General features: G+C 39.3%; 1 non-coding gene across 1 annotated transcript; it reads right to left on the bottom strand.

The window, feature by feature from the left end:
* Positions 1 to 12,502: 12,502 nt before the first annotated feature.
* LOC112725392 (small nucleolar RNA R71) lies at positions 12,503 to 12,610 on the bottom strand. The gene has a single exon (XR_003164503.1). It is a non-coding gene; the product is annotated as a small nucleolar RNA R71 (small nucleolar RNA).
* Between the last annotated feature and the right edge of the window lie 8,503 nt (positions 12,611 to 21,113).

The raw sequence follows: 21,113 nt of genomic DNA, 5'->3' as shown, positions 1-21,113 counted from the left end.
ACCTATAATCCTTTATGGAGAAATCATCTAAATCTTTCATGGAAGGACCAACAGAGGCCCCAACAAGACCTCAACAACAGTAATGGTGGAAGAAATAGGTTTAGCAATAGCGAGCCTTTTCCATCATCTTCTCAGCAACAGATAGAGAATTCTAAGCAAAGCCAATCTAACTTAGCAACCATAATCTCTGATCTAACTAAAATCACTCAAAGTTTCATGAATGAAACAAGGTCCTCCATTAGAAATTTAGAGACACAAGTGGGTCAGCTGATAAGAGGATTACTAAACTCCCTCCTAGTACTCTCCCAAGCAATACAGAAGAGAACCCAAAGAGAGAATGCAAGGCCATAAACACGTTCCACATAGACAAATGCATAAAGGAGGGAAAGGCAGTGATTTCCACTGAGGAAGACCTCAATGGACGTCCACTGGCCTCCAAGGAGTTCCCTAATGAGGAACCATGGAAATCTAAGGCTCACACTGAGACCATAGAGATTCCATTGAATTTACTTCTGCCATTCATGAGCTCTGATGAGTATTCTTCCTCTGAAGAGGATGAAGATGTTACTGAAGAGCAAATTGCTAAGTACCTTGGAGCAATCATGAAGCTAAATGCCAAGTTATTTGGTAATGAGACTTGGGAGGATGAACCCCCCTTGCTCACCAAAGAATTGGATGCCTTGACTAGGCAGAGATTACCTCAGAAGAAACAGGATCCTAGAAAGTTCTCAATACCTTGTACCATAGGCACCATGACCTTTAAGAAGGCTCTGTGTGACCTGGGGTCAAGTATAAACCTCATGCCACTCTCTGTAATGAAGAAGCTAAGGATCCGTGAGGTACAAGCTGCAAGAATCTCACTAGAGATGGCAGACAATTCAAGGAAACAGGCTTATGGACTTGTAGAGGATGTCTTGGTAAAGGTTAAAGGCCACTACATCCCTGCCGATTTCATAATCCTAGACACTGAAAAGTGTATGGATAAATCCATCATCCTTGGCAGACCTTTCCTAGCCACAGCAAAAGCTGTGATTGATATTGACAGAGGAGAAATGGTCCTTCAAGTGAATGAGGACTCCCTTGTGTTTAAAGCTCAAGGATCTCCCTCTGTAACCATGGAGAGAAAGCATGAAAAGCTTCTCTCAATGCAGAGTCAAATAGAGCCCCCAGATTCAAACTCTAAGTTTGGTGTTGGGAGGCCATCATCATGCTTTGAGTATCTGTGAGGCTCCATGAGAGCCCATTGTCAAGCTATTGACATTAAAGAAGCACTTGTTGGGAGGCAACCCAATTTTATTTAATCATATCTATTTATTTTCCATTGTTATTTTATGTTTTCTATAGGTTGATGATCATGTGAAGTCACAAAAACAACTGAAAAAGCAAAAACAAAATGAAAAACAGTATTAAAAACAGCACACCCTGGAGAAGAAGCTTACTGGCGTTTAAACGCCAGCAATGGTAGCAGAATGGGCGTTAAACGCCCAGTCTGGCACCATTCTAGGCGTTTAATGCCAGAAATGGGCACAGAGCTGGCGTTTAAACGCCAGAAAGGGGAGAAAAGCTAGCGTTAAACACCAGAAATGGGCAGGAACCTGGCATTTAACGCCAGGATTGGCAATCAAGGGGGCGTTTACATGCCAATATGGGGCAGGGATGAGAAATCCTTGACACCTCAGGATCTGTGGACCCCACAGGATCCCTACCTACCTCATCTCTCTCTCTCTTCTTCACACCCTTCCCCAAATACCCTTCACCAATCACCTCAATACCTCTTCCCCAAAAATCCCTCACCTATCAAATCCTACCCTCTTCTCCATAATCTCTTCACCAATCCACATCCATCCATCATAAAACCCCACCTACCTCACCATTCAAATTCAAACCACTTTCCCTCCCAAACCCACCCATACATGACCGAACCCTACCCCTCTTTCCACTCCTATATAAACCCATCTTCACTCCTTCATTTTCACACATCATACACACTGCTTCTCCCCCTTGGTCGAACCACAAAACCCCCTCCATCTCCTCCATTTTCTTCTTCTACTCTTTTCTTTCTTCTTTTGCTCGAGGACGAGCAAACCTTCTAAGTTTGGTGTGGTAAAAGCGTTGCTTTTTGTTTTTTCATAACCATTTATGACACCAAAGGTCGGAGAAACCTCAAGAAAGAGGAAAGGGAAGGCAAAAACTTCCACCTCCGAGTCATGAGAGATGGAGAGATTCATCTCAAAGGTCCATCAAGACCACTTCTATCAAGTTGTGGCCAAGAAGAAGGTGATCCTTGAGGTCCCTTTCAAAATTAAAAAGGGTGAATATCCGGAGATCCGACTTGAGATTCAGAAAAAAGGTTGGGAAATTCTCACCAACCCCATTCAATAAGTCGGGATCTTAATGGTTCAAGAGTTCTATGCCAATGCATGGATCACCAAGAACCATGATCAAAGTGTGAACCCAGACCCAAAGAATTGGCTTACAATAGTCCAGGGGAAATGCTTAGATTTTAGTCCGAAAAATGTAAGGTTGGCATTCAACTTGCTCATGATGCAAGGAGATGCACGCCCCTACACTAGAAGGGTCAACTTTGATCAAAGGTTGGACCAAGTCCTCATAGACATTTGTGAAGAGGGCACTCAATGGAAGAGAGATTCAAGAGGGAAGCCGGTTCAACTAAGAAGGCCTAACCTCAAGCCCATGGCTAGGGGATGGTTGGAGTTCATCCAACGCTCAATCATTCCTACTAGCAACCGGTCTGAAGTTACTATAGACCGGGCTATCATGATCTATAGCATCATGATTAGAGAGGAAGTAGAAGTTCATGAGGTTATATCCCTAGAACTCTACAAGGTGGCGGACAAGTCCTCTACTTTGGCAAGGTTAGCCTTCCCTCATCTCATTTGTCACCTCTGCAATTCAGCTGGAATTGACATAGAGGAAGACATCCTCATTGATAAGGACAAGCCCATCACTAAGAAAAGGATGGAGCAAACAAGAGAGCCCACTCATGAACCTCACCAAGAGCATGAGGAAATTCCTCATCATAAAATCCCTGAGATGCCTCAAGGGATGCACTTTTCTCCACAAAACTATTGGGAGCAAATCAACACCTCCCTAGGAGAATTAAGTTCTAATATGGGATAACTAAGGGTGGAGCACCAAGAGCATTCCATCCTCCTCCATGAAATTAGAGAAGACCAAAGAGTCATGAGGGAGGAGCAACAAAGGCAAGGAAGAGACATTGAGGAGCTCAAGCACTCCATAATATCTTCAAGAGGAAGAACAAGCCGCCATCACTAAGGTGGACCTGTTCTTTAATTTCCTTGTTCTTATTTTTCTGTTTTTCGAAAATTATGCTCTGTGTTTCATTCATGTTTGTGTCTTTATTACATGATCATTAGTGTTTAAGTGTCTATGCCTTAAAGCTATGAATGTCCTATAAATCCATCACCTTTCTTAAATGAAAAATGTTTTAATTACAAAAGAACAAGAAGTACATGATTTCGAATTCATCCTTGAAATTAGTTTTATTATTTTGATGTGGTGACAATACTTTTTGTTTTCTGAATGAATACTTTAATAGTGCATATTTTTGAATTTGTTGCTTATAAATGTTAAAATTGTTGGCTCTTGAAAGAATAATGAAAAAGGAGAAATGTTATTGATAATCTGAAAAATCATAAAATTGATTCTTGAAGCAAGAAAAAGCAGTGAAAAAGAAGAAGCTTGCGAAAAAAAATGGCGAAAAAATAAAAGAAAAAGAAAGAAAAAGAAAAAGCAAGCAGAAAAAGCCAATAGCCCTTTAAACCAAAAGGCAAGGGTAAAATAAAAAGGATCCAAGGCTTTGATCATTAATGGATAGGAGGGCCCACAGGAATAAAATCCTGGCCTAAGTGGCTAAACCAAGCTGTCCCTAAATCATGTGCTTGTAGCGTGAAGGTGTCAAGCCAAAAGCTTGAGACTGAGCGGTTAAAGTCGTGATCCAAAGCAAAAAGAGTGTGCTAAAGAGCTCTGGACACCTCTAATTGGGGACTCTAGAAAAGCTGAGTCACAATCTGAAAAGGTTCACCCAGTTATGTGTCTGTGGCATTTATGTATCCGGTGGTAATACTGGAAAACAAAATGCTTAGGGTCACGGCCAAGACTCATAAAGTAATTGTGTTCAAGACTCAACAATACTGAAGTAGGAGAATCAATAACACTATCTAAATTCTGAGTTCCTATAGATGCCAATCATTCTAAACTTCAAAAGATAAAATGAGATGCCAAAACTGTTCAGAGGCAAAAAGCTACTAGTCTTGCTCATCTAATTAGAGCTAAGTTTCATTGATAATTTGGAATTTATAGTATATTCTCTTCTTTTTATCCTATTTGATTTTCAGTTTCTTGGGGAAAAGCAACAATTTAAGTTTGGTGTTGTGATGAGCGGATAATTTATACGCTTTTTGGCATTATTTTTAGGTAGTTTTTAGTATGTTTTAGTTAATTTTTATTATATTTTTATTAGTTTTTAAATAAAAACCACATTTCTGGAATTTACTATGAGTTTGTGTATTTTTCTATAATTTCAGATATTTTCTGGCTGAAATTGAGGGACCTGAGAAAAAATCTGATTCAAAGGCTGAAAAAGGACTGCAGATGCTGTTGGATTCTGACCTCCCTGTACTCGAAGTGTATTTTTTGGAGCTACAGAAGCCCAATTGGCACGCTCTTAATTGCGTTAGAAAGTAGACATCATGGGCTTTCCAGCAATATATAATAGTCCATACTTTGTCCGATATTTGATGGCCCAAACTGGCGTTCCAAGTCAGCATAAAAATTCTGGCGTCAAAACGCTAGAACTGGCATAAAAGCTGGAGTTAAACGCCCAAAATGGCACCCAAGCTGGCGTTTAACTCCAAGAAAAGTCTCTACATGTGAAAGCTTCAATGCTCAGCCCAAGCACACACCAAGTGGGCCCGGAAGCAGATTTCTACATCATTTACTTATTTCTGTAAACCCTAGGCTACTAGTTCTCTATAAATAGGACCTTTTGCTATTGTATTTTCATCTTGGAATCTTGGAATCTTTAGTTCATCTTTTCATCTCATGATCACGTTTTTGGGGCTGGCCATTTGGCCATGCCTAAACCTTTTGTTCTTATGTATTTTCAACGGTGGAGTTTCTACACACCATAGATTAAGGTGTGGAGCTCTGCTGTTCTTCATGAATAAATGCAAAGTACTATTGTTTTTCTATTCAACTCAAGCCTATTTCTTCTCTAAGATATTCATTCGCACACAAGAACATGATGAATGCGATGATTATGTAACACTCATCACCATTCTCACCTATGAACGCGTGCCTGACAACCACTTCAGTTTAACATGCAAACAAGCTTGAATATGTATCTCTTGGATTTCTAATCTAAGATTAAAAACTTTGTGGTATAGGCTAGAATTATTGGCGGCCATTCTTGAGATCCCAAAAGTCTAAACCTTGTCTGTGGTATTCCGAGTAGGATCTGGGAAGGGATGACTGTGACGAGCTTCAAACTCGCGAGTGTTGGGCGTAGTGACAGACGTAAAAGGATCAATGGATCCTATTCCAACATGATCGAGAACCGACAGATGATTAGCCGTGTGGTGACAGCGCATTTGGACCATTTTCACTGAGAGGACAGGAGGTAGCCATTGACAACGGTGAAACCCAACATACAGCTTGCCATGGAAAGGAGTATGAATGATTGGATGAAGACAATAGGAAAGAAGAAGTTCAAGAGGAACAAAGCATTTTCATACGCTTATCTGAAATTTTCACCAATGAATTTCATAAGTATCTCTATCTTATTTTATATTTTATTCATGTTTTAATTATCAATTTTCCAATACCATTTGAATCCGCATGAATGAGATTTAGAAGATGACCATAGCTTGCTTCAAGCCGACAATCTCCGTGGGATCGACCCTTACTCACGTAAGGTTTATTACTTGGATGACCCAGTGCACTTGCTGGTTAGTTGTGCGGAATTGTGAAAAAGAGTTGAGATTACAATTGTGTGTACCAAGTTATTGGCGCCATTGATGATCACAATTTCGTGCACCAAGTGCCTAGAGAAGAGGCACAGAAGATCCTATGGCATTGCCATGGACCACAATATGGAGGACACTTTGGAGGTGAGCGAATAGCCACAAAGGTTCTCCAATGTGGTTTCTACTGGCCTACTCTCTATAGAGACTCCTGATAGTTTGTACGTAACTATGACAATTGCCAGAGAGCTGGTAATCTACCTCACAGCTATGCCATGCCTCAGCAAGGGATCCTAGAGATTGAGTTGTTTGATGTATGGGGTATTGACTTCATGGGGCCTTTCCCACTATCATATTCAAACACTTATATTCTGGTGGCAGCAGACTATGTAGCTAAATGGGTAGAGTTAATTGCAACACCCACTAATGATACTAAGACAGTGATGAAATTCCTCCAGAAGCATATCTTCAGTAGGTTCGGTGTTCCTAGGATACTGATCAGTGATGGAGGCACTCATTTCTGCAATAAATAGCTTGACTCTACTCTGGTCCGATATAGAATTAACCATAAAGTGGCAACTCCATATCATCCACAGACAAATGGGCAGGCTAAAGTCTCAAATAGAGAACTAAAACGAATCCTGGAACGGACCATAAGTACCTGTAGAAGGGATTCGGCAAGAAGTCTGGATGATGCCCTGTGGGCATACAGAACAGCATTCAAAACTCCTATAGGGACCTCTCCATACCAGCTTGTGTATGGAAAAGCCTGTCATCTGCTAATGGAACTGGAACACAAGGCCTACTGGGCAACCAGGTTCCTAAACCTTGATGCAAAGTTAGCTGGAGAAAAAAGATTACTCTATTTGAATGAGCTGGAAGAGTTCAGACTCAATGCTTTTGAAAATGCTAAAATTTACAAGGAGAAAGGAAAAAGGTGGCATGACAGAAAGTTGTCATCTAGAGTCTTTGAGACAGGACAGAAGGTTCTGCTGTTTAACTCTAGACTCAGATTGTTCCCAGGGAAATTAAAATCCCGGTGGAAAGGACCATATGTGATTACAAGCGTGTCACCATATGGATATGTAGAGCTTTAGGATATGGACTCTGATAAAAAGTTTATTGTCAATAGACAGAGAGTCAAACATTATCTTGAAGGCAATGTTGAGCAAAATTGCTCAAAACTGAGACTAAATTAAAAGCTCAGCAAAAGTCCAGCTAAAGACAGTAAAGAAGCGCTTGCTGGGAGGCAACCCAGCCATTATAAAAAATTAAATGTTTATAACAATTATATAAGTCTATTTAATTTTTTTGCTCATGATTAGTTAATACATTTCAGTGAATAAATCAGGAAAATGGAGGTTCAGAACATAAAGCAGAAGAATCACAGAGAAAAAGAGCTCACTGGCATTAAAACGCTAGTAAAGAGGCAATTTGGGCGTTAAACGCCAGAATGGCTACCATTCTGGGCGTTTAACGCCAGTAAAGTATCATTCTTGGCGTTAAACGCCAGAATGGGCAGCATTCTGGGCATTTAACGCCAGAAATGGCAGCATTCTGGGCGTTTAGAAAAACGCCCAGTAAAGAAGGATTTCTGGCGTTTAACGCTAGCCAGGGTACCTAGCTGGGCGTTAAACGCCCAAAATGGCCACCAGATGGGCGTTAAACGCCATAATGGCTATCATTCTGGACGTTTAACGCCAGAACAGCAAGGGAGAGGTAATTTCGTTTCCAATTCAAATTTTTTTAAATTTTCATGTTTTAATTCATAATTTTCTGCATAAAAATATTACAAATATTCATCTTTCAATTTCCAATTTCAAAAATTAATAATCTTATAAACTCTTTTCAATTTTTTTTTAAATGTTCTTAAAAGAAAAATTAAACTCATTTACCTTTCCAATTTCTTTCCAAATCTTTTTAATTCATCCATCTTATCTTTTATTTCTTAGGTGCATTCACAAAAATTCAGATTTAACTTCCTCATATCTTTTTTAAATCTCTCATATTTTACAAATTGTATCTTTTATCAATCATATCTTTCTATCTTATCTTTTTCAAAAATAATTCGAAACCCATTCCTTCCCTTCCTTTTAAATACACATTTGGCCAGCCCCTCTTCATCCATCATTCGAATCCTTCTCTCCATCTATTCATCTTCTTTCTTTTTATTTTGCTTGAGGGCAAGAAAATCTCTAAGTTTGGTGTGATTTATGTGATCTCTGAGCTAAAACAAACTAATCTCATGGCACCCAAAGGAAGACAAACCACTTCAAGAGACAAAAAAGAAAGCAATCCAAAACCACATTGGATGCATGAGAATTTCTGCACAAAAGAACATGCAGACCATTATTTCAAATTTGTGTGCAGAAGATCAGTGATCCCGAAAGTCAGGTTCAATCTGAAAGAAGATGAATACCCGGAGATTGATGAGCGGATAATTTATACGCTTTTTGGCATTGTTTTTAATATGTTTTTAGTAGGATCTAGTTACTTTTAGGGATGTTTTCATTAGTTTTTATGTTAAATTTACATTTATGGACTTTACTATGAGTTTGTATGTTTTTCTGTGATTTCAGGTATTTTCTGGCTGAAATTGAGGGACTTGAGCCAAAATCAGATTTCCAGAAAATTGCTGATGCTGTTGGATTCTGACCTCCCTGCACTGAAAATGGATTTTCTGGAGCTACAGAACTCAAAATGGCGCGCTTCCAATTGCGTTGGAACGTAGACATCCAGAGCTTTCCAGCAATATATAATAGTCCATACTTTGCCCAAGTTTAGATGATGCAAACTGGCGTTCAACGCCAGCTCTCTGCGTAATTTTGGCGTCCAGCGCCAGAAACAAGCTGCAAAGTGGAGTTCAACGCCCAAACTGGCACAAAAGCTGGCGTTCAACTCCAAGAATGACCTCTCCACTTATAGACTTCAAGCTCAGCCCGAGCACACACCAAGTGGGCCCCGGAAGTGGATTTATGCATCAATTACTTACTTCTGTAAACCCTAGTAGCTAGTTTATTATAAATAGGACTTTTTACTATTGTATTAGACATCTTTTGATCATTTTTAGATCTCTAGACCTCCATGGGAGGCTGGCCATTCGGCCATGCTTACCCTCTATTCACTTATGTATTTTTAACGGTAGAGTTTCTACACTCCATAGATTAAGGTGTGGAGCTCTGCTGTTCCTCAAAGATTAATGCAAAGTACTACTGTTTTCTATTCAAGTCATCTTGTTTCGCTTCTAAGATATTCATTCGCACTTCAACCTGAATGTGATGAACGTGACAATCATCATCATTCCCTATGAACGCGTTCCTGACAACCACTTCCGTTCTACATTAGATTGAATGAGTATCTCTTAGATCTCTTAATCAGAATCTTCGTGGTATAAGCTAGATTGATGGCAGCATTCATGAGAGTCCGGAAAGTCTAAACCTTGTCTGTGGTATTCCGAGTAGGACTCTGGGATTGAATGACTGTGACGAACTCCAAACTCGCGAGTGCTGGGCGTAGTGACAGACGTAAAAGGATAGTAAATTCTATTCCAGTATGATCGAGAACCTCCAAGATGATTAGCCATGCAGTGACAGCGCATCGGACCATTTTCACAGAGAGGAATAGGATGCAACCAACGACAAGGGTGATGCCTCCAGACGATTAGCCGTGCTGTGACAGAGCATTTGGACCATTTTCCCGAGAGGATTGAAAGTAGCCATTGGCACCGGTGACATCCTTACACAAAGCCAGCCATAGAAAGGAGTAAGACTGATTGGATGAAGACAGCAGGAAAGCAGAGGTTCAGAGGAATGAATGCATCTCCATACGCTTATCTGAAATTCTCACCAATGATTTACATAAGTATTTCTATCCTTATTTTAGTATTAATTTCGAAAACTCCATAACTATTTTATATCCGCCTGACTGAGACTTACAAGGTGACCATAGCTTGCTTCATACCAACAATCTCCGTAGGATTCGACCCTTACTCACGTAAGTTATTACTTGGACGACCCAGTGCACTTGCTGGTTAGTTATGCGAAGTTGTGAAGATATGTTTAGACCATGGTTCTGTGCATCCGTTTTTGGTGCCATTGCTAGGGAATCTATTTTGAACAACAATTCACAACCTGAGTAACAATTTCGCATACCAAGTTTTTGGCGCCGTTGCCGGGGATTGTTTGAGTTTGGACAACTGACGGTTCATCTTGTTGCTCAGATTAGGTAATTTTCTTTTTGTTTTGTTTTCAAAAAATTTTTCAAAAAATTTTTCAAAAAATTTTTCAAAAATTTCTCCTTTGTTTTCGAAAAAAATCTTAAAAAAAAAAATTTCAAAATAAAAATGTTTTCAAAAATATATTTTTCTTCAGAATTTTTAAGAATGAATTCTAGTGTTTCATGAAGCATGTTGAAGCCTGGCTGACTGTAGGGAATGTTAGGCGTGTCATGTTTGAGTTACATACTAAAACTTGGCTGGCTATTCAGCCATGCCTGACCCTTTGATTGGAGCTTTAGACTAAAGAGCATAAGATTCCTGGAATTCATATTAAAAATTTTGGAATCCTTATTTTTCTTTTTCAAAATGATTTTCGAAAAAAAATTAAAAGAAAATACAAAAAAAAAATCACAAAATCATAAAATTCAAAAATACTTTGTGTTTCTTGTTTGAGTCTTGAGTCAGATTTTAAGTTTGGTGTCAATTGCATATTCATCTAGCATATTTCGAAAATTCATGCATTCATAGTGTTCTTCATATGCATTTCTGAATTCTTTATGTCTAGGCATTAAAGAATTCTTGGTAAGCCTTCTTGTTTGATCTTTGCATTTGCATGTTTTGTGTCTTTTCTTGTTTTTCATATGCATTTCTGAATTCTTTATGTCTAGGCATTAAAGAATTCTAAGTTTGGTGTCTTGCATGTTTTCTTTGCATTAAAAATTTTTCAAAAATGTGTTCTTGATGTTCATCATGATCTTCATAGTGTTCTTGGTGTTCATCTTGACATTCATAGCATTCTTGCATGCATTCATTGTTTTGATCCATAACTTTCATGCATTGCATCATTTTTTTCTTGTTTTTCTCTCTCATCATAAAAATTCAAAAATAAAAAAAAATCTTTCCCTTTTTCTCTCTTAAAATTTCGAAAATTAGATTTGACTTTTTCAAAAAATTTTAAAATCTAGTTGTTTTTATGAGTCAAATCAAATTTTCAATTTAAAAAAATCTTATCTTTTTCAAAATCTTTTTCAAAAATTAAATCTTTTTTCAATTTTTTTAGTTATTTTCGAAAATAACATCATCAATTAATGTTTTGATTCAAAAATTTCAAGTTTGCTACTTGCTTGTTAAGAAAGATTCAAACTTTAAGTTCTAGAATCATATCTTGTGATTTCTTGTGAATCAAGTCATTAATTGTGATTTTAAAAATCAAATCTTTTTCAAAACTAATTTCAATCATATCTTTTCAAAAATATCTTCTTATCTTATCGTTTTCAAAAAAAAAAATTTTTTCTAACTTCCTAACTTCTTATCTTTTCAAAATTTGTTTCAACTAACTAACTAACTTTTTGTTTGTTTCTTACCTTTTTCAAAACCACCTAACTAACTTTCTCTCTCTAATTTTCGAAAATATCTTCCCTCTTTTTCAAAATTTCTTTTTAATTAACTAATTATTTTATTTTTTATTTGAATTTTCGAAAAACTACTAACCTTTTTCAAAAACTATTTTCGAAAATCACTAACTCTTTTTCAAAAATTATTTTCGAAAATCCTCTCCATCTCTCATCTTATTCTATTTATTTATTCATCTACTAACATCTCTTCCTCACATCACTCACCAAATTTGAACCCCCTTCTATCTGTGTTCGAATTTTTTCTTCTTCTCTTCTTCTACTAACAATAAGGAACCTCTTTACTGTGACATAGAGGATTCGTCTTCTTTTCTTGTTCTCTCCTCTTTCTTATGAGCAGGAACAAGGAAAAAGGCATTCTTGTTGAAGCTGATCTAGAACCTGAAAGAACTCTGAAGAGGAAACTAAGAGAAGCTAAATCACAACAATCCAGAGACAACCTTATTGAAAATTTCGAACAAGTAAAGGAGATGGCAGCCGATCCCAACAACAATAATACAAGGAGAATGCTTGGTGACTTTACTGCACCTAATTCCAATTTACATGGAAGAAGCATCTCCATCCCTACCATTGGAGCAAACAATTTTGAGCTGAAACCTCAGCTAGTTTCTCTGATGCAGCAGAACTGCAAGTTTCATGGACTTCCATCTGAAGATCCTTTTCAGTTCTTAACTGAAGTCTTGCAGATCTGTGATACTGTTAAGACTAATGGAGTAGATCCTGAAGTCTACAGGCTCATGCTTTTCCCTTTTGCTGTAAGAGACAGAGCTAGAGTGTGGTTGGACTCTCAACCCAAAGACAGCCTGAACTCTTGGGATAAGCTGGTCACGGCTTTCTTAGCCAAGTTCTTTCCTCCTCAAAAGCTGAGCAAGCTTAGAGTGGATGTTCAAACCTTCAGACAGAAAGAAGGTGAATCCCTCTATGAAGCTTGGGAAAGATACAAGCAGCTGACCAAAAAGTGTCCTTCTGACATGCTTTCAGAATGGACCATCCTGGATATATTCTATGATGGTTTATCTGAGCTATCAAAGATGTCATTGGATACTTCTGCAGGTGGATCCATTCACCTAAAGAAAACGCCTGCAGAAGCTCAAGAACTCATTGACATGGTTGCTAATAACCAGTTCATGTACACTTCTGAGAGGAATCCTGTGAGTAATGGGACGCCTATGAAGAAGGGAGTTCTTGAAATTGATACTCTGAATGCCATATTGGCTCAGAACAAAATGTTGACTCAGCAAAGCAATATGATTTCTCAGAGTCTGAATGGAGTGCAAGCTGCATCCAACAGTACTCAAGAGGCTTCTTATGAAGAAGAAGCTTATGATCCTGAGAACCTTGCAATAGCAGAGGTAAATTACATGGGTGAACCTTATGGAAACACCTATAATCCATCATGGAGAAATCACCCAAATCTCTCATGGAAGGATCAAAAGCCTCAACAAGGCTTTAATAATGGTGGAAGAAACAGGTTTAGCAATAGCAAGCCTTTTCCATCATCCACTCAGCAACAGACAGAGAATTCTGAGCAGAATCCATCTAGCTTAGCAAATTTAGTCTCTGATCTATCTAAGGCCACTGTGAGATTCATGAACGAAACAAGGTCTTCCATTAGAAATTTGGAAGCACAAGTGGGCCAGCTGAGTAAAAGGATCACTGAAATCCCTCCTAGTACTCTCCCAAGCAATACAGAAGAGAATCCAAAAGGAGAGTGCAAGGCCATTGAATTAATTACCATGGCCGAACCCACAAGAGAGGAGAAGGACGTGAATCCCAAGGAGGAAGACCTCTTGGGACGTCCAGTGATCAATAAGGAGCTTCCCTCTGAGGAACCTAAGGAATCTGAGACTCATCTAAAGACCATAGAGATTCCATTGAACCTCCTTATGCCATTCATGAGCTCTGATGAGTATTCCTCTTATGAAGAGAATGAGGATGTTACTGAAGAGCAAGCTGCCAAGTTCCTTGGTGTAATCATGAAGCTAAATGCCAAATTATTTGGTATTGAAACTTGGGAAGATGAACCTCCCTTGTTCACAAATGAACTAAGTGATCTGGATCAACTGACATTGCCTCAGAAGAGACAGGATCCTGGAAAGTTCATTATACCTTGTACCATAGGCACCATGATCTTTAAGGCTCTGTGTGACCTTGGTTCAGGAATAAACATCATGCCCCTCTCTGTAATAGAGAAACTGGGAATCTATGGGGTGCAAGCTGCTAAAATCTCATTAGAGATGGCAGACAATTCAAGAAAATAGGCTTATGGACAAGTAGAGGACGTGTTAGTGAAGGTTGAAGGCCTTTACATCCCTGCTGATTTCATAGTCCTGGATACTGGAAAGGAAGAGGATGAATCCATCATCCTAGGAAGACCTTTCTTAGCCACAGCAAGAGCTATGATTGATGTGGACAGAGGAGAATTGATCCTTCAATTAAATAAGGACAACCTTGTGTTTACAACTCAAGGATCTCTCTCTGCATCCATGGAGAGGAAGCAGAAAAAGCTTCTCTCAAAGCAGAGTCAACCAAAGCCCCCACAGTCAAACTCTAAGTTTGGTGTTGGGAGGCCACAACCAAACTCTAAGTTTGGTGTCAAACCCCCATATCCAAACTCTAAGTTTGATGTTGGGAGGTCTCAACAAAGCTCTGCACATCTGTGAGGCTCCATGAGAGCCCACTGTCAAGCTATTGACATTAAAGAAGCGCTTGTTGGGAGGCAACCCAATTTTTATTTATCTAACTATATTTTTCTTAGTTATATGTCTTTATAGGTTCATGAACATGTGGAGTCACAAAATAAATATAAAAATTGAAAACGGAATCAAAAACAGCAGAAGAAAAATCACACCCTGGAGGAAGCACCTGCCTGGCGTTCAACGCCAGAACAGAGCATGGTTCTGGTGCTGAACGCCCAAAATGGGCAGTGTCTGGGCGTTGAACGCCCAAAATGGGCATCATCTGGGCGCTGAACGCCAGAATTGCACCCTGGAGAGGAGCTGGCGCTGAACGCCCAGAACAAGCATGGTTCTGGCGTTCAACGCCAGAAATGGGCAACAAATGGGCGTTGAACGCCCAAAATGGGCACCAACCTGGCGCTGAACGCCCAGAGTTGTGTGCAAGGGCATTTTACATGCCTAATTTGGTGCAAGGTTGTAAATCCTTGAACACCTCAGGATCTGTGGACCCCACAGGACCATCTCAGGATCTGTGGACCCCACAGGATCCCCACTACCTCCACTCACTCTCTTCTCCCTTCTCAATCATCCTCCATTCCCAATAAACACTCTTCCCCAAAACCCTTCACCTATCACCTCCATCTCTATTCCCTATTAACCCTTCACCACTCACATCCATCCACTCTTCCCCATAAACCTACCTCATAAACTCCACCTACCTTCAAAATTCAAAATCAATTTCCCACCCAAACGCACCCTAAATGGCCGAACTTAACCCCCCTTCCCTATAAAAAGCCTTCCATTCGTCTTCATTTTCACACAACACAACCCTCTCTTCTCTTCTTGGCCGAAACACACCTCCCCCCTCTTCTCCATATTTTCTTCTTCTTCTTTATCATTTCTTTCTTCTCTTGCTCGAGGGCGAGCAACATTCTAAGTTTGGTGTGGTAAAAGCATAAGCTTTTTATTTTTCCATTACCATTGATGGCACCCAAGACCGGAGAATCCTCTAGAAAAGGGAAAGGGAAGACAAAAACTTCCACCTCCGAGTCATGGAAGATGGAAAGACTCATCTTCAAAGCTCATCAAGACCACTTCTATGATGTTATGGCCAAGAAGAAGGTGATCCCTGAGGTCCCTTTCAAACTTAAGAGAAATGAGTATCCGGAGATCCGACATGAAATCCAAAGAAGAGGTTGGGAAGTTCTAACAAATCCCATCCAACAAGTCGGCATCCTAATGGTACAAGAGTTCTATGCCAATGCATGGATCACCAAGAACCATGATCAAAGTAAGAACCCGAATCCAAAGAACTATGTTACAATGGTTCGGGGGAAATACTTGGATTTTAGTCCGAAAAATGTGAGGTTGGCGTTTAACTTGCCTATGATGCAAGGAGATGAACGCCCCTACACTAGAAGGGTCAACTTTAATCAAAGGTTGGACCAAGTCCTCATGGACATATGTGTGGAAGGAGCTCAATGGAAGATTGACTCCAAAGGCAAGCCGGTTCAACTAAGAAGATTGGACCTCAAGCCTGTGGCTAGAGGATGGTTGGAGTTCATCCAACGCTCCATCATCCCCACTAGCAACCGATCTGAAATTACTGTGGATCGGGCCATTATGATCCATAGCATCATGATTGGAGAAGAAGTAGAGGTTCATGAAGTCATCTCCCTTGAACTCTACAAAATAGCCGAAAAGCCCTCTCCTGGGGCAAGGCTAGCTTTTCCTCATCTTATCTGCCATCTATGTTACTCAGCTGGAGCTTCCATAGAAGGAGACATTCACATTGAGGAAGAGAAGCCCATCACTAAGAAAAAGATGGAGCAAGCAAGAGAGCCCATTCATGGAGCTCAAGAGGCGCAGGAAGCTCATCACCATGAGATTCCGGAAATGCCTCAAATGCATTTTCCTCCACAAAACTATTGGGAGCAAATCAATACTTCCCTAGGAGAATTAAGTTCCAACATGGGACAATTAAGGGTGGAACATCAAGAGCACTCCATCATCCTTCATGAAATTAGAGAAGATCAAAAAACAATGAAGGAGGAGCAACAAAGACAAGGAAGAGACATAGAAGAGCTCAAGGACATCATTGGTTCCTCAAGAAGGAAACGCCACCATCACTAAGGTGGATTCATTCCTTGTTCTTATTTCCTCTGTTTTTCGTTTTCTATGTTAAGTGCTTATCTATGTTTGTGTCTTCACTACATGATCATTAGTAGTTAGTAACTTTGTCTTAAAGATATGAATGTCCTATGAATCCATCACCTCTTTTAAATGAAAAATGTTTTAATTCAAAAGAACAAGAAGTACATGAGTTTCAAATTTATCCTTGAACTTAGTTTAATTATATTGATGTGGTGACAATGCTTCTTATTTTCTGAATGAATGCTTGAACAATGCATAAGTCTTTTGAAGTTGTTGTTCATGAATGTTAAATATGTTGGCTCTTGAAAGAATGATGACAAGGAGACATGTTATTTGATAATCTGAAAAATCATAAAAATGATTTTTAAAGCAAGAAAAAGCAGCAAAGAACAAATCTTGCAGAAAAAAATAGGCGAAAAAAAAAATAGGAAGAAAAAGCAAGCAGAAAAAGCCAAAAGCTCTTAAAACCAAGAGGTAAGAGCAAAAAGCCAATAACCCTTAAAATCAAAAGGCAAGGGTAAATAAAAAGGATCCCAAGGCTTTGAGCATCAGTGGATAGGAGGGCCTAAAGGAATAAAATCCTGGCCTAAGCGGCTAAACCAAGCTGTCCCTTACCATGTGCTTGTGGCGTGAAGGTGTCAAGTGAAAACTTGAGACTGAGCGGTTAAAGTCAAGGTCCAAAGCAAAAAAAGAGTGTGCTTAAGAACCCTGGACACCTCTAATTGGGGACTTTAGCAAAGCTGAGTCACAATCTGAAAAGGTTCACCCAATTATGTGTTTGTGGCATTTATGTATCCGGTGGTAATACTGGAAAACAAAGTGCTTAGGGCCACGGCCAAGACTCATAAAATAGCTGTGTTCAAGAATCATCATACTGAACTAGGAGAGTCAATAACACTATCTAAACTCTGAGTTCCTATAGAAGCCAATCATTCTGAACTTCAATGGATAAAGTGAGATGCCAAAACTATTCAAGAGGCAAAAAGCTACAAGTCCCGCTCATCTGATTGGAGCTATGTTTCATTGATAGTTTGGAATTTATAGCATATTCTCTTCTTTTTATCCTATTTGATTTTCAGTTTCTTGGGGACAAGCAACAATTTAAGTTTGGTGTTGTGATGAGCGGATAATTTATACGCTTTTTGGCATTGTTTTTAGTATGTTTTTAGTAGGATCTAGTTACTTTTAGGGATGTTTTCATTAGTTTTTATGTTAAATTCACATTTTGGGACTTTACTATGAGTTTATGTGTTTTTCTGTGATTTTAGGTATTTTCTGGCTGAAATTGAGGGACTTGAGCCAAAATCAGATTCAGAGGTTGAAGAAGGACTGCTGATGCTGTTGGATTCTGACCTCCCTGCACTCAAAATGGATTTTCTGGAGCTACAGAACTCAAAATGGCACGCTTCTAATTGCGTTGGAAAGTAGACATCCAGGGATTTCCAGAAATATATAATAGTCCATACTTTGCCCAAGTTTAGATGATGCAAACTGGCGTTCAACGCCAGCTCTCTGCGCAATTCTGGCGTCCAGCGCCAGAAACAAGCTGCAAAGTGGAGTTCAACGCCCAAATTGGCACAAAAGCTGGCGTTCAACTCCAAGAATGACCTCTCCACTTGTAGACTTCAAGCTCAGCCCGAGCACACACCAAGTGGGCCCCGGAAGTGGATTTATGCATCAATTACTTACTTCTGTAAACCCTAGTAGCTAGTTTATTATAAATAGGACTTTTTACTATTGTATTAGACATCTTTTGATCATTTTTAGATCTCTAGACCTCCATGGTAGGCTGGCCATTCGGCCATGCTTACCCTCTATTCACTTATGTATTTTTAACGGTAGAGTTTCTACACTCCATAGATTAAGGTGTGGAGCTCTGCTGTTCCTAAAAGATTAATGCAAAGTACTACTGTTTTCTATTCAAGTCATCTTGTTTCGCTTCTAAGATATTCATTCGCACTTCAACCTGAATGTGATGAACGTGACAATCATCATCATTCCCTATGAACGCGTTCCTGACAACCACTTCCGTTCTACATTAGATTGAATGAGTATCTCTTAGATCTCTTAATCATAATCTTCGTGGTATAAGCTAGATTGATGGCGGCATTCATGAGAGTCCGGAAAGTCTAAACCTTGTCTGTGGTATTCCGAGTAGGACTCTGGGATTGAATGACTGTGACGAACTCCAAACTCGCGAGTGCTGGGCGTAGTGACAGACGCAAAAGGATAGTAAATTCTATTCCAGTATGATCGAGAACCTCCAAGATGATTAGCCATGCAGTGACAGCGCATCGGACCATTTTCACAGAGAGGAATAGGATGCAACCAACGACAAGGGTGATGCCTCCAGACGATTAGCCGTGTTGTGACAGAGCATTTGAACCATTTTCCCGAGAGGATTGAAAGTAGCCATTGGCACCGGTGACATCCTTACACAAAGCCAGCCATAGAAAGGAGTAAGACTGATTGGATGAAGACAGCAGGAAAGCAGAGGTTTAGAGGAATGAATGCATCTCCATACGCTTATCTGAAATTCTCACCAATGATTTACATAAGTATTTCTATCCTTATTTTAGTATTAATTTCGAAAACTCCATAACTATTTTATATCCGCCTGACTGAGACTTACAAGGTGACCATAGCTTGCTTCATACCAACAATCTCCGTGGGATTCGACCCTTACTCACGTAAGGTATTACTTGGACGACACAGTGCACTTGCTGGTTAGTTATGCGAAGTTGTGAAGATATGTTTAGACCATGGTTCTGTGCATCCGTTTTTGGTGCCATTGCCAGGGAATCTATTTCGAACAACAATTCACAACCTGAGTAATAATTTCGCATACCAGAGATCCAAGAGCAGATTCAAAACAGGGGCTGGGAAGTCCTGGCTAATCCTGAGATACATGTTGGAAGAAACATGGTCCAGGAATTTTATGCAAATCTGTGGATGACAGAAAAGAAAAGATAAGAGGGAACTGCTTTCTTCTTCTTTCAGACTATGGTCAGAGGGAAGATTATTTACTTCCATTTTGACAAAGTGAGAGAAGTTCTCAAACTTTCTCAACTACAAGATGATCTAGAGTCCTTTAACAGGAGAATGGCCAAAGATGAAAGGCTAGATCAAGTTCTAGAGGACATATGCCTTCCTGGAACTAAGTAGATTGCTAATTCAAAAAGTGTCCCAAACCAGCTAAAGAGAGGAGATCTCAAACCAGTTGCTAGAGGTTGGCTGGATTTCATTGGGCATTCTATACTCCCAACCAGCAACTGATCTGAAGTCACTATCAAGAGGGCAGTGATGATTCACTGTATTATGTTAGGGAACGAGGTAGAGATTCATCAGCTGATCCCTGTTGAAATTTACATGTTTGCAAACAAGGAATCCACTGAGGCCAAACTGGCCTACCCAAGCTTGATTAGTCTGTTATGTAAAGATACGGGGGTACAGATAGGTGTGGATGAATATATCCCAGTTGAATGCCCAATCACCAAAAAAGTGATGGATGGACCTCAAATTCAAGATAACCTCATCAAGAGGGTGGGGCATGAGCTCTTTCCAGAAATTCCTCAATTTGACTATTGGGCTCGCTTAGAAGCATCTGTCACCATGCTGCAAGAAGCTGTGAATCAACTCAAAGAAGAGCAGTAGAATCAAAACAGCATGCTCTGCAAACTGCTCATAGAACAAGAGAAACAAGGGCGCGAGATACAGGAGCTAAAGCGCCAGAAGCTGTCCCTTGAAGAGCCCGACGTCCCACAGATTGAAGGAGTACTTACCTCTCAGAATGAAGGTTGTTGAGTCCTAACTCTGTGATAACTTTTATTATTAGAAACCTATTTTAAGAGTTACATAAGCATTAGTATTAGAGTCATTTATTTTTATGTCTTTAATTTCCTTTCTTTTATTATTTGTCTGCTTTTATGTTTATTTTATGTCTTATTTTTATTACATGATCATTAAAGTTTAGAGTCTATGTCTTAAAGCTATGAATGATTCCATGAATCCCTCACCTTTCTTAAATGAAAAATGTTTTTAATTGCAAAAGAACAAGAAGTGCATAGTTTCAAAATTTATCTTGAAATTAGCTTAATTATTTTGATGTGGTGGCAATACTTTTTGTTTTCTGAATGAATGCTTGAACAGTGTATATTTTTTATATTGTTGGCTCTTGAAAGAATAATGAAAAAAGAGAAATGTTATTGATAATCTGAAAAATCATAAAATTGATTCTTGAAGCAAGAAAAAGCAGTGAAAAACACAAAGCTTGCGAAAAAAATGGCAAAAAATAAAGAAAAAGAAAAAGCAAGCAGAAAAAGCCAATAACCCTTTAAACTAAAAGGCAAGGATAAAAAGGATCCAAGGCTTTGAGCATTAATGGATAGGAGGGCCCAAAGGAATAAAATCCTGGCCTAAGCGGCTAAATCAAGCTGTCCCTAACCATGTGCTTGTGGCGTGAAGGTGTCAAGTGAAAAGCTTGAGACTGAGTGGTTAAAGTCATGGTCTAAAGCAAAAAGAGTGTGCTTAAGAGCTCTGGGCACCTCTGACTGGGGACTCTAGCAAAGCTGAGTCACAATTTGAAAAGGTTCACCTAGTTATGTGTCTGTGGCATTTATGTATCCGGTGGTAATACTGGAAAATAAAA

The sequence above is a fragment of the Arachis hypogaea genome, chromosome 11 (genome assembly GCF_003086295.3).
Source record: "Arachis hypogaea cultivar Tifrunner chromosome 11, arahy.Tifrunner.gnm2.J5K5, whole genome shotgun sequence".
Taxonomy (NCBI): Eukaryota; Viridiplantae; Streptophyta; class Magnoliopsida; order Fabales; family Fabaceae; genus Arachis; species Arachis hypogaea.
This window is presented reverse-complemented; position numbering and strand designations above follow the sequence as displayed.